Below are 14,102 nucleotides of genomic sequence, written 5' to 3' on the forward strand. Positions count from 1 at the left end.
TAGAAGATATGGAAGGATGACATCTTCCTTACATGTCGTCGGGTCATAGTTCTTGGACTTGCACCAGATGCAAAACCTCTTCCACTTCTAAGCATAAGTCCTAGTGGAAGGTCGCTTAGCCTCCTGCAGTATGTCCATGCAATCTTCTGGGAGATTCAGATGGCCATATTGCACTATCTCAGGAGCCATGCCGCCAGACTCAAAGACGAGAGGTTGGGGTGCAACATCTGCCCCCCGAACTTCGTGAGAAGGTCTGGCCTGCACGGCAGCCGCATGTGAGGAAGGAGAGACCGGTGAAGCAGGTCCGTGAACCACCACTGCCTGGGCCATTCCGGGGCAATCAGGATCATCCGCGCCCTGGACTGGGACAGTTTGATTAGCTCCGCCGGAATCAGGGGAATGGGTTGAAAAGCGTACAGAAAGCTGTTCGACCAGTTGATCCATTGCGCATTCCCCAGCATCCCTGGCTGGTAGTACCTGGAGGCGAAGTCTCGGCATTTGCTGTTTTCTGCAGTGGCGAACAGATCTACGTCTGGAGTCCCCCACCTTGCGCAGACTTCTAGCACTGCGTCGTTTATGACCCATTCGTGGTTTTCCTGAATCAGCCTGCTCAGTGCGTCTGCCTGAACATTCTGCACACCTGGCAGATGGGTAGCTGTTATCGTCAGTCCTCTGGCCAAAAGCCAGTGCCAGATCGCCTGCGCCTCCTGCGACAGAGTGAGCGATCTCGACCCCCCCCTGCTTGTTGAGGTAATACATCGTGGTCGTATTGTCCGTCTGAACAAGCAGAGAGTTGGTCCGTAAGGACGGATGAAAGGCCTTCAGTGCCAAGTGAACAGCTCTGAGTTCCAGGAAATTGATGAGGTACGTGGACTCCGTCGGGGACCACGTCCCTTGAATCTGTAAGTCCCCGGAGTGCGCCCCCAGCCGTGGGCATCAGTCACGATAGGCTGCGTGGGAATGTCCTTGTGGAAGGGAACCCCTCTGAGGAGATTCTCCGCTGAACACCACCACTTCAGAGACTGAAGAGCATGCAGAGACAGTCGTATCTTGTCGTCCCAAGATCCTTTCCTCTGAGCCCACTGATCCTCCAAGCACTCCTGCAATGGTCTCATGTGCAGTCGTGCGTGAGGCGTGAGGAAGATACAAGAGGCCATCGACCCAGTAGAGAAGACACCGCCCTCACTGTTGTAGATGGAGCGGTCATAAGAGCCTGAGCCTTCCGAAGGAGTGATAATCGTCTCTCCTCCGAAGGGGACACGCTTGCTGACAGCGTATTGATGGAGGCCCCCAAGTACTGTATGCACTGGACCGGAGTCGGGACAGACTTGAACATGTTGATGTGCAACCCCAGCTTGTTCAAGAGAACGCACGTCTTCTGGAAGTGCGCTTGAGCTTCCGAGAAGGAGGAGGCCTTGATCAACCAATCGTCCAGGTACGGGTAGACAAACACCTTGTTCTTCCTTTGGTGTGTGGCTACCACTGCCATGCACTTCGAGAATGTTCTGGGCGCAGACTTCAATCCGAATGGCAGTACTGTGTACTGATAATGATTGGCGCAGACTTGGAATCGCAGGAACTTCCTGTGTTTGTGTGCAATGGGCACATGGAAGTACGCATCCTGTAGGTCTATGGCACACAGCCAGTCTCCCTGGTGCAGCTGAGGATAAATCTGATGCAACGACAGCATGCGAAACTTCTCTCTGCGAATCCACTTGTTTGCTTGTCGCAAATCCAGAATGGGCCTGAACTCGTTCTTGTCCTTCTTGCCAACCAGGAAGAACCGTACCTCTTTGAGACAGAGGTACGTCTTCTATCGCCCTTTTCCTTAACAGGATATCGGCCTCCGCCTGGAGCTCGCGCAGCTGAAACTGCGCGCTGACCGGAGGAATTGATGGAGGCGGGCTGGTGAACCGAAGACTGTATCCATTGCAAACAATATTCAGCACCCACTTGTCCTGCGTAATTTTTCTCCACTCTGCCAGAAAAAATTGAACGCTTCACCCCCACCGGAGCGGGTAGGGGAAGTAACTGCTCAGGGTCGAGCCCCGGACGCGCCCTTGTTCGCTGTAGAGGACTGCTGACCTCCTCTACCCTTCTGGCGCTTCTGGAAGGGCCTCCGGAACTGCTGCTGTTGTTGCTGCTGCTGCTGCGGTCCCGAAGTCTGTCCTCGCCCTCTGCCCTGTGCCCCGAACCGTCTCTGCAACGGGCGGTAGGCCTTCTTTTCTTTGGGCTTCTCCAAGCCCACAGAGTCTCGGCCTCCGCCTTCATGCGGGCCATCTCATCATCCGCATGTTTGTCGAACAGGGTTTCCCCCGAGAAGGGCAGATTATCCACTCGCTGCTGGGCCTCCGGCTTGAGTGACGTGAGCCTGAGCCAACGTCGCTGGTTGATCCCATGACAATACCCATGGGCCGCCAAAAGAGAGACATCCACGGCCGCGCTGATGAGCTGGTTCGAAACCAGCATCCCTTCCTTCAGGATCTCCAGGAAATCCTCCCTCTTATCTCGTGGCAGGAGTTCCGTGAACTGCTGGAGGGATTCCCACAGGGCACGATCATAACGTCCCAGCAAAGCCGCCTCGCTAGAGGCCTTCATGGTCATAGATGCCGTCCCACAGGCCTTCCTGCCAGCTGTGTCAATCCATCGGCTCTCCTTATCAGGAGGCACAGTAGAAGACGGCGAGGTAGAGTGTTTCCTGGCTGCCGTCACTATAACGGAGTCCGGAATCGGGTCTATCCGCAGAAAATCCGGGTCGGAATCCGGAGCCCTGTACTTCTACAGAAGCCGGGATGGAGCGGCTTTCGTCACTGCAGGCGTAAGGAACAGCTCCTCTGCAGGCTCTACCAATCCTGGTACGAGCGGTAGTAAAGGACGAGACAAATGCTTCTTATGCAGCGTCTCAAAGATCACGGACATCGTAGGTGTTGGAGCCGTCACCGTGATTCCCAATTTTGCTGCACTCCTCAGGAGGACATCCTGGAACGTGCGGATATCGTCCACAGGAGACACTCTCGTCCCCGGGGAGTCCGACAAAGTCGGGGAGTAGGACCGGGTCCTAGAAGAGTCCATGCGGGACCGTGATCCGCGCCTCCTGTGGCGCCGTCTTGACCTCGTGGAGGATCTGACGATTGTGCGACCTCCCCCTCCGTCCGGAGCAGGATCGCGACCTCCTTGGCTTCGGTCGCCCTGCCGGTTCGACCGGGGCGGGTGACTTTGGCTTGGCTGGGGCCCTCGGCCGAGGGGCCCCCTTAGGAGGAGTCCGAAATCGTGGCAATGAACCAGTCCTCGGAGGAACCGGAGGAGGCGTGTCAGCTGGCAGCTGAGGTTGAGGCTGAGGTTGAGGAGGAGGAGGAAGTGGAGGCGGGGTGGGAGCCCGCAGAGGAAGTCCTCTCGGTAACGGAGGAGGAGGAGGAGGAGTAACTGTCTTCGGCCTAGCAGGGGTATACACAACAGAGTACACCGAGCCCGGTGACCCGCCCTCCTTACTAGGCTTGGACTTTGGAGAGCCTCCCAAAGGCACTTGACGCCTGTCAGACTGACTCCTCGCACCAGAACTCCTTCTGCGCCTTCTTGGCGTCGAAGAACGGCGGCCCGACGGCGAGCGCCTATCCCTCGACAGCGAATGTCTTCGCCTCGACGGCGACCTCCTGCGCCTCGACGGCGACCTCCTGCGCCTCGATGTCAAGGATCCCCTCGACGACCACCTTCTCTTCGCCGACGGCGAACAGCGGTGTCGCCTCGACGGCGATCGCCGACGCCGGGCCTCTCGACGTCGATAACTCGACGACTCAGACGATGACGAAATAGTCACAGGAGATCTCGACAGCGGTCTGTTCAGTTCCCTGAACGTCAACGCCGCTTTGACCCAGAGCCCTGGGGAGACGGGGAACAGACTGCAGTCATCCCTCTCGACGCCGTACTCTGTGAAATCGACACAGACGGAGAATGGGGACACTTGCTGGTCTTCCTGCCCATGGGGAGCCCCCCAGAGGCCTCAGCATGGGCAGATGAAGCCCCTCCAGACCCACCTTGTGCCTTCAGTCTTCTGTCTTCGAGGCCCTGAAGCCTGATCTTCATCCTATCCCTCAGGGTGCTGCTAGAGAAACCCTGGCAGATGTCACACTCCTCCGGGACATGGGATGAAGGAAGGCAGATGATACACACCTCGTGTGGGTCAGACTTGGCCTTCTTTCTGGAGCACTCCGGGCATTTGTCGAATAATGCAGCCATAGTTGACAATTAAAGAGTGCACCAAAAGACAAACAGGAAGAAACACCCAAGTACTTCAGAAAAGCACTCAACTTGAAAAAAGTGAAAAAAAATCACAAATAAACCCTTGAAAAGGGAGAGCTCAATGCTCCAGGGTCCTGCTTGCAGGAGCCGGAAAAAGGAACTGAAAGTAAAAGGGACCTGCAGTGCATTCTGGGATACTGTGAAGTTCTGGAAAGTTCTTTTAAAGGCACAGTATCCTGTTCTGAGCCACATAATGGCAGCCTATGGGGCTTGTCTGTCCATGCCTTCCTCTCTATCATTCCAGAGGGATTTTGCTGTTAAAGCAAGGGAAATCTGGACAGGCTTTGCTGTTTGTGGATTTTTTGGTGGAATTTCTAGTTTAAGTACTGGACAGTGTAGCCTGTGGATATAGGCTGCATTATCGGTCTTTAATTCTCTCTTAAGTGTTCGTGCAGTTCTGCATTTTTCGACACCTTAAGAGATTATTTTTGATTGCTCCGGGGTCCACGCACATGGGCGGGACTATTCACGCGATTATGACTATACACAGAGATCCCCTACTACAGAACTAGGGCCCTGAAAGGGGATGACCTCAAACCTATATATTGGTTCGCAGAATGGGGAGGATGGGTGGGCCGGTAAGGAATCTATCACTAACTATATATCGTTACACAAGTAGTAACTTGTGCATCTGAAAGAGACACGTTCGTGATAGATTCCTTACCTTAGAATAGATACCCCAGCAGTACCAACCCCGGTGGTGGGTCTGCGAACCAATAATCACACCAGAAAGTCCTAGAGGACGGAACGGCCAAAGAAGCCATCCCTCCGGACTTGGCTGTCCAGGCAGTAGTGTCTTGCGAACGTATGCAGCGAGGCCCACGTAGCTGCCCGACAAATGTCCTGCAAAGGGACCTCTCGGCCCAGGGCAGTAGTAGTCGCCGTGGCCCGAGTGGAGTGGGCCCTCAGCCCAACAGGAGGTTCCTTTTTTGCCAAAGAGTAACACGCCTGGATGCAGAGTACGATCCACCAAGAGAAGGTACGCTTGTGCACCGCCAGTCCTTTCTTAGCGCCCACGTAACCAACAAAGAGTTGGTCATCCACCCGGAAGTGGCATGTGCGATCCAGATAGTAAGAGCGCACGTTTTGGGTCCAGACGGTGGAGCCTCTCTTCCTCTTTCGAGGGATGCGGAGGCGGAAAGAAGGTGGGCAAGGTGATAGACTGCCCGTTGTGGAAGGCTGTGACTACCTTGGGCAGGAAAGAGGGTTTTGTCCGCAACACAACCTTGTCCGGATGGACAGAAAGGAAAGGAGGTTTAGAGATAAGAGCCTGGAGCTCACTCACTCTCCTGGCAGAGGTGATGGCAACCAGGATAGCAGTCTTAAGCGGAAGACGGAGAGGACAGTTATGAAGCGGCTCAAAGGGAGCGCACATCAGGTAAGTTAGAACCAGGTTCAATACCCACTGGGGCATCACGAAAGGAACAGGAGGGAACATATGAGTGATGCCCTTTAAGAATCTGTTAACAATCGGGGACTTGAACAAAGAAGGCTGATCAGGTAGCCTTAAGAAGGCGGAAAGGGCAGAAAGGTAGCCCTTGATAGTACCCAGAGCAGAGCCCTGCTGGGCAAGAGAAAGAAGGAAGAGGAGAACCTCAGAAAGAGGGGCATTGAGAGGATCCACAGCCTTTGCAGTGCACCATGCCACAAATCTGTTCCACCTGCAGGCGTATACAGACTTTGTGGAGGGACGCCTGGCTGGCAGAATCACAGTACAGACTTCAGGAGGCAAGTCAAATGGCCTCAACTGTCGCCGCTCAATCTCCAAGCATGGAGGTGGAGACTGGACAGGTTCGGGTGGAGGACCGTCCCCTGCTGCTGCGACAGAAGGTCCTCCTGAAGAGGCCGACGAAACGGGGGATCGACTGACATACTGAGTAGCTCGGGATACCAGTACCTTCGCGCCCAGTCCGGAGCCACAAGAATGACTTGGGCCCGGTCGCGCTTGATTTTCTTCAGCACTCTGGGCAGAAGTGGTATAGGCGGAAAGGCGTACAACAGACCGCAACTCCACTCGCGACGAAAAGCGTCCCCGAGCGAGTGCCGCCTTGGAAATTCCAACACGCAGAACTGATGACATTGCGCGTTCTCTTCGGTGGCGAATAGATCTAACCAAGGCTCTCCCCACTGCAGAAAGAGGCCTTGCACCAAGTCTGAGTTCAGATGCCATTCGTGATCCATCATGCACCTTCGGCTGAGCTCGTCCGCCCTGGCGTTCAGCGAACCTGCCAGGTGTTGAACCACCAGGGTCACCCCCTGATGTTCCAGCTACTGCCAGAGGCACAGAGCCTCCTGGCAGAGGGTCCACGACCCCACCCCGCCCTGTTTGTTGCAGTACCCCATGGCGGTGGTGTTTTCCGTGAACACCTGCACTACACTCCCCCGGACAGAGGGGAGGAATGCCTTCAGTGAAAGACGAATCGCCCGCAGCACCGGAAGGTTGATATGGCGCTGGGACTCTGCCGGAGACCAGAGGCCTCTGATCTCTGCCTCTCCCATGTGGCCTCCCCAGCCCTAGATGGACGCGTCCGTCACAACTACGTGCTCCAGATGGGGAAGGGAGAGGGATCTGCCGCTGACCCAATCGCGGTCCGTGAGCCACCACTGCAGCGGTCTCGCAGTGCCCTCTGAGATCCTGACATGGTCGGACAGGTTGCCCTGATGCTGGGCCCACTGAAACTTCAGGTCCCACTGCAGAGCCCACATCCGCCACCCGGCGTGATGCACCAGAAGGATGCAGGAGGCCATCAGCCCCAGAAGCTGCAGCGTCAACCTGACCGAGACCCGGGATAAAGGCCGAAAGATTGGAATCAGAGCCTGAATATCCCGGATCCGCTGTTCGGGAGGATAAACCCAAAACTGCGCAGAGTCGAGGACCGCTCCGATGATGAGGAGCTTCTGAGAGGGGCACAGGTGCGACTTCGGCACGTTGATGGAAAACCCCAGCTGGTGCAGGAGGTCCGCCGTAGTCTGGAGGTGGCTGACGACTGTCTGGGGCGAGCTCGCCTCCAACAACCAGTCGTCGAGGTAGGGGAAGACTGAAAGCCCTAACCTGTGCAGATGAGCTGCGACCACCGCGATCACTTTCGTGAACACCCGAGGGGCGCTGGTAAGGCCGTAGGGGAGCACGGTAAACTGAAAGTGCTCGAGGCCTACCGTGAACCGCAGGTAGCGCCGGTGGGCCGGCAGGACGGGGATGTGGAAAAAAGCGTCCTGTAAGTCCAACGCTACAATCCAGTCTCCTGGGTCCAGGGCAGCTAAGACCTGAGCCAATGTCAGCATTTTGAACTTCTCCTTCGGGAGGAAGCTGTTGACGTTCCGTAGGTCCAAGATAGGGCGCAGCCCACCTTGCCCTTCTTGGATACCAGAAAGTAGTGGGAGTAACAACCACACCCTACTTCCGGCCCAGGAACGCGCTCGAAGGCCCCCTTGCAAGTGATCCCCCGACACGCGGTGGTATTGTGGTGGCATGGCTGGAGGGGGTCGCCTTGAAGGGGAGGGAGTAGCCCCTTCAGACGATTTGCAGCACCCACACGTCCGACGTGACAGTGCGCCAGTGGAAGTGGTGATGGCGAACCCTGCCCCCCACTGGCGTCACATGGGCCTGAAAGCACTGACTATGAGGGTTTTGAGGTGGATGCTGCAGGGGAAGGTGTGGACTGGCCTCGCAGTTGTCCCCGACCGCCGCCACGGCGGTTTCCACGGCCACCACCGCGCTGTGTATTAGTCTGCGGGGCGTGGCTGGCAGCACGTGTGGGAGCGCCCCTTCCTTGGCCACGAAAGGAGCGAAAGGCACCCGTTTGCTGGCGTGGGGCCGAGAGGACCAAGGACTTGGCAGTAGCCCTGGAGTCCTTAAAACGCTCAAGCGCATGGTCTGCCTTGTTGCCAAAGAGGCGACGGCCATCAAACGGCATGTCCAGAAGGGTGGCTTGGACATCAGCCGAAAAGATGGCTGTCCTCAACCAGGCGTGGCGTCGAACCGCCACCGTCATTGCCATCGCTCTGCCTAGTGAGTCCGTGGTATCCAGCCCATACCGGATGGAATAGCGCGCCGCATCTCGACCCTCCGCAAGGGCTTAGGCGAGTTTAGTCCAGGCCTCCACCGGACATTGTGGCAGCACGTACGCAACCGTGTCCCACAGAGTGTGGGTGTAGCGGCACAAGAGGCATGCGGTATTGACTGACCGCAGTCCCAAACTCAGGGACGAGAACACCTTACTGAATTGTTCGTACCTCCGATCTGGAATCCGTCTGGGAAGTAGAGGCCTGGATAACCAGGCTCTCAGGGGTGGGGTGGGTGGACAAGAAGCAAGGGTCGCCCAGAGCCAGGCAGTAACGTCTGGCCACGTTCCTATATACAGGCTGACCTGTAGTGGGCTTGGACCAAGTGCCCAAAAGAACGTCACACAAGGCCTCATTAAACGGCAGCAGAGGCTCAGCCGAGCTTGCCTGCGGTTTAAGGACCTCAGTGAGGAGGTTAGTCCTCCGGCCGTGACGGGGAGCTCTAGGCCCAATGCCTTGGCCGCCCGCGTCAACACTACACTGTAGGCAGCCCCCTCCTCCGTAGCCACGGTTGGAGGGGAGACAAAACCAGTGTCTGGCGAAGTGTCCAGTCCACTGGCATCCCCAATCTCACATGTCCAGTCCTATTGCGATTGGCACTCCTGTGCCAGAGGGTCCACAGACCCCTCCCAATCTCCCTCGTCACCCATCACCTGAAATTCAGGTTCAAAGGATGGGGCCGGTTCGTGGAAGTTAAAGTCTCCATACGACGTCCAGAGCGGTGCCCAGCAGCGCCGGAACTGAATCAAGGGCAGTATCGGGACGGTGTCACCCGTAGGCGGCACCGGGGGCGACACCCTAGGGGCCGGCGTCCGTGAGGTCAACCGGCGATGACCCGGATCCAGTGAGAGCCTGTGGCACCTGGACCTAAGTCGCCGGCGGCGCCAGGGCCGAAGCACCCGACGGCGTCGGAGCCGAAGCACCCAACCCGCTAGGCCCCCCCAGCCAGGACCGCTGTGCCCAAAGGCGCCACGGAGCCCGGTGGAGGAGGGAGAGACCTCATGGCTATGAGGTACCGCTCGACCTCCTCTGGCGTCGCATCGTGCCCAGGGACCGGAAGGTATGCGGCAGGTTGCGACGCCCGCAAATCCGACGAAGCCGCGTGGGTGGTGTCACCAGAACCCCGCGTCGCGCGAGCGTAGAGGTGGGTCGGAAGAACGATAACGCCTTTCCGACCTCTCATGCCTCTTATCTGAGGACCTTGATCCCGAAGACCGATGCAGACTCTCGGAACTACGAGTGCTCCGACCCCGCGACCGGTCCCTCGACCTCCTGTGGGACCGGGACCTTGAACGGCGCGGGCCGTCTGCCGGAGCTCAAGCCGCTTGCGGGCCCGCTCCCGCCTAACCTTAGACGTCAGGGCCCGGCGGAGCAGGTTCGGTCATCGTGGTCGAGGCCCAGACACTGAAGACACCAGCGATGTGGGTCGGTAACCGACAGTCGGCTGCACTTGGAGCAGGGTTTGAACCCGGGCATCCCTACCGGCACCGTAGGAGTCTAGCGACTCAAAAAAACAGATCAAAAGATCAAAAAAGTTTCGTCAAAAAGTGACTAAGGGGTAGAGCTTCTCCGGATCTGCGCTAGCTGGCGCGGATAAAAGAACTGACGTCAGCGCGAGGGCGGCGTCCAAGTACTCCGGCGACGTCATTCCGGCGCCGACGGACGCAGAGCTGCGGACGCCGCCTACCGATGTGCAGGGGTATTGCTACGCAAAAAGTTCCGGATCCAGTCTGACGCCTGGGGATAGGTAAGGAATCCATCACGAACGTGTCTCTTTCAGATATGCGTAGCCACGCATGTCTTCTAAGTACGACACTGGAATTTACAACTCTAGATGCAGTATCTGCTACATCTAGTGTGCACTTGATTGAGGCATTTGAGATAAGCTTGCCTTCCTGTGTAATATCATTTGCCTGTGTCTTAAATTGGTCAGGTAGATGTTCTAGCAGTTTCTCCAACTGGTCATAATGAGCCCTATCATACCAGGAAAGTAGGGCTTGTGTATTAGCTATACGCCATATGTTGGTAGCCTGCGCAGCTATTCTTTTGCCTGAGGGATCTATGACGTTGGATTCTTTGTCAGGTGGGGGTGCTTCACCTGAAGTTTGCGAGTTTGCTCTCTTCCTAGCATTTGATACAACTAATGAACCTAATGGTAGTTGTCCCTTAATGTAGGTAGGATCTGTGTGTGCAGGCCTATATTTTTTCTCAATTCTAGGGTTTGAAATCCTAGTACGTACAGGGTCTTTAAAAACTTCTGTAGCATGTTTGATGACCCCTTTGATCATGGGAAGAATTTGAACAGATCTTTGCGATTGTTTGAATGTGTCTATGCATTCTGATGAGGCAGAGGAGGATTTTCTGTTAGTGACCTTATGGTACATGGCAGCTCTGTTCAATAGGTCCCCAAAGCCAATGTTATCTTCTGGGGGAGAAGGTTTTGATGGGTATGACTGTGGGTCAGGAATGTCTGGTATATCCTGTGGGTTTGGGTACTCCTGGTGTGTATCATGTGTAGGGTATGGGAAAGGCTGATCTGTGTCCATCCCCCCTCCTAAACTATACTCATCATTATTTTGAGGTGAGTGTGGAGGTAACAGAGGAGAATGAGAAGGAGATATTTGTAGTGAAATGTTAAGAGCAGCAGGAGATGAAGAAGGAAGTATTGGTGAAGAAGGGTGCATAGGGAATGTGCCAGAGTCCTTCTTCTTGGCAGGTGTGTCATTTGCCTTCCTCTTCTTGTGTGGTGTAGTGAACATGTGAGCTGTCTTTGGGTCAATGTAGATCTTCTTTTGGAGAGGATCTGGCTGGAAGAGTTCTTCTCCTTGAGAAACCTTTGTCAGCGTCTATTTTTTCGGTGCCGGACAAGGTTGCTGCTTGTCTTTAGCCTTAGGAGTGGTTACAGTGTCCTTTGGCATAATTTTCGGCACCGAAGGTGTTGTTTTGGGTGTGGTAGGCTGTTTCGAGGGCTTTGGCGCATCGGAATCAGGCCTTGTCGGTTTCGGCATTTAAGACTAGGTCTTCGGAGTGGAAGCTGGTCTCGTCTGCTTCGAGGCGTCGGACACTGGCTTCGAACCCTTGTCTTTAGAAGTAGACTGTTTCAGAGCAGAGACTTCTTTCGGTTTTGGTGCTGAGGGAGCTTGTGGGATCAGCATGTGCGGCTTGCTCGGAACCGAGCTACCGGAAGGCTTAGTTATTTTCTTCGGAGCCGGGCTCGATGGCGAGGCTGTCGAAGTGGATTTTCAGTCGCGACTGGGCCCCGGAGGCAGAGTGTTGACCTTTGCCTTTGATCTGGGTGTTGCGTGTGGTGCAGGGGCAGTAGTACTCACGCGCTGATCCAATGGTATGGAGTCATCAGAGTCGTCTGCCTCTGATACGATCTGGAGATCAGCGGAATCTTCTTCGGGAACGAGCAGAACCTACTCGAAGATATCCACCGGTTCCGGAGCTGATCTCTGCATGTCGTGTCGACGGGCCCTCCGATCTCGGATGGTTTTCTTGGACCTAAAGGACGCGCAGGCTGTACAGCTGGATTCGTCATGTTCTGGCGATAAGCACAGGTTACAAACCTCGTGGTGGTCACTGTGTGGAAACTTTGCTCCACACCCGGGGCATTTCTTGAATGGCGTCCTTTCCATGTGGTGTAGGCCTCATGGCGTGGATAGGCCCAACGGCCCGCGTCGACTACCAGAATCGAGCTGATGGAGTCGAAACGATGTTAGTCTATATCGAGAGTAGTTTGGGAAGTTTTTTTGTGCTTCGAAGTGCTTGAAAAGTCTATTTCTAGCCAGAGCGGAAAACTTTCATCAGAACCCAGTGGCGGAAAAAAATAATCTAAGGATGGAGCCGATGCCCATGCGCACTATTGTCCAAGGGAGGAGTCACCGATCTCTTGACTAGAAAGACTTCTTCCAAGAAGACAACATGCAATCATCCGAGCTCACCACCAGGTGGCGATCTAATGCTAAGTGTACAATCTGCAGCTCATATGCCTGGAACACACAGTTCCCTCCTGTACCAATCATTTTTGCTTTTGCATTAGCACTTATATCACAAGGGTTGAGGGGTGTCAGGCCCCCCATCGTAAGGCAGATTACGGCCCCGGGGGACCCCATCCCCCGGAGCAAGGCCTTTGGTTTTTTTCTTTTAAAGGGGAGGGGCCATGCGGGGGGCCTTTCCCCAAGCGATTTCAGCCCTGGGGACCCCATCCCCGGGGCATGGGCATTTCTATTTTTTTTTATATAGTTATTTAAAGGAGGGGGACGGCGTGGCCCCCTTCCATCTCAGGCCATTTTCAGCACCGGGGACTTGGTAATTTTTTTTTAAAAAAGGGTGTGGCCCCCTTCCCAGGCAGATTTCAGCCCCAGGGACCCCATCGCCTGGGGCTTGGCCTCACGTTGGAGACCACGTGGGGAGCCCCCATGTCCCAGCGGTCCCCGACAGCTACCAGCCTTCTGCAGGAACAATCTTTGCTTTTGGAGTAAGGGAGCTGCAAACATGCGGCTCCCTTTCCCCAAAGGCAAATCTGCTTCGCTTCATGGAAGCAAGAACAGTTTTTCTGCACTCGCTTCCATGAAGCGATGCATTAGCTTGCTATGGCAGGGTAGGAGCAGTACTCCCGCCCTGCCATAGCAAACTGCAATGTTCTGGGAATGGGCATCCCAGGACATTGCTGAGCCAGCTCTAGGGAGGAGGGGGGGTCCACAGGGCCATTGAGGGCCTCACTCACCCACCTCCATCAAATATAAGCCCTGGGTAGGTGGTGATCCCCAGGGGTCTGCAACAGACCCTTGCATTTACATATTGTGTGCCGCCCCAAGGAGTTGGTGGGGAGGCAGGAGCCCCCCCCGCACCATTTACTAATGGTGCGGGGGGGAAATGGGATGGGTGCATACCCCTACATATCATTAAAATTGCCTCACATCCTATTTTGCATTGCCCTCTGGGACCTGGACCACCCGGGAGCCTAATTAATCCAAGCGTGGGAGACCGTGCTTCGTGGACTATACGAATCCCACACTTTTTTTTTTAATGCTTTTTTGAGCCCTTGTGGGATCTCTGAGCCGGTTGTCAGGGTGTTTCTATCCTGCCCACTTTCCTTGTTTTTGTGACACGGTTCAATCGAGTCACAAAATGGCTGCCAACACTACCTGGTTGCAACTGTTGGCAGCCAATCAGAGTCAAGCTCGAGATCGGGATGGTTCACGGATCCAATGCGGCCACCAGATATTAATATTTCTAAATCTATGAATTTCTCAGCAACTACTGAACAGATTTACACCAAAAAAGAAAAGTTGCTTTCTGAACCAAGAGCTACCTTTTTTGCCAAATTTGGTGTAATTCCGTTCGGCAGTTTGGCTTGTAGCCTGGTCTAAAGTTTCCTATGGAAATAAACATGGAGAAAATGTGTTTTGGGACCCCCCCCCTTTTTTCCCCCCCTCAGCCCCCGCTTAACGAATCACCCAAAAACTTCAAGAAAGGAGCGGACCAGAGCACCCCATTAGTTTTGAAAATGTCACGAAGATTCTTCAAACGGCACCCAAGATAATGGCAAATCAAAAAATGCTTTTCCTATGAAAACTAGGTCCTAACTAGAACTATATATATATACACACACACACACACACACACACCATATATACAACCTATACATACACACAAACATACACACACTTTTTTCATAATACTACTGCACATAAGTACTTTGGGGGTTTAGGATTCTTTAACATTGCATAACCCTTAAC

This window comes from Lissotriton helveticus, chromosome 3_1, assembly GCF_964261635.1.
Source record: "Lissotriton helveticus chromosome 3_1, aLisHel1.1, whole genome shotgun sequence".
NCBI classification, from domain to species: Eukaryota; Metazoa; Chordata; class Amphibia; order Caudata; family Salamandridae; genus Lissotriton; species Lissotriton helveticus.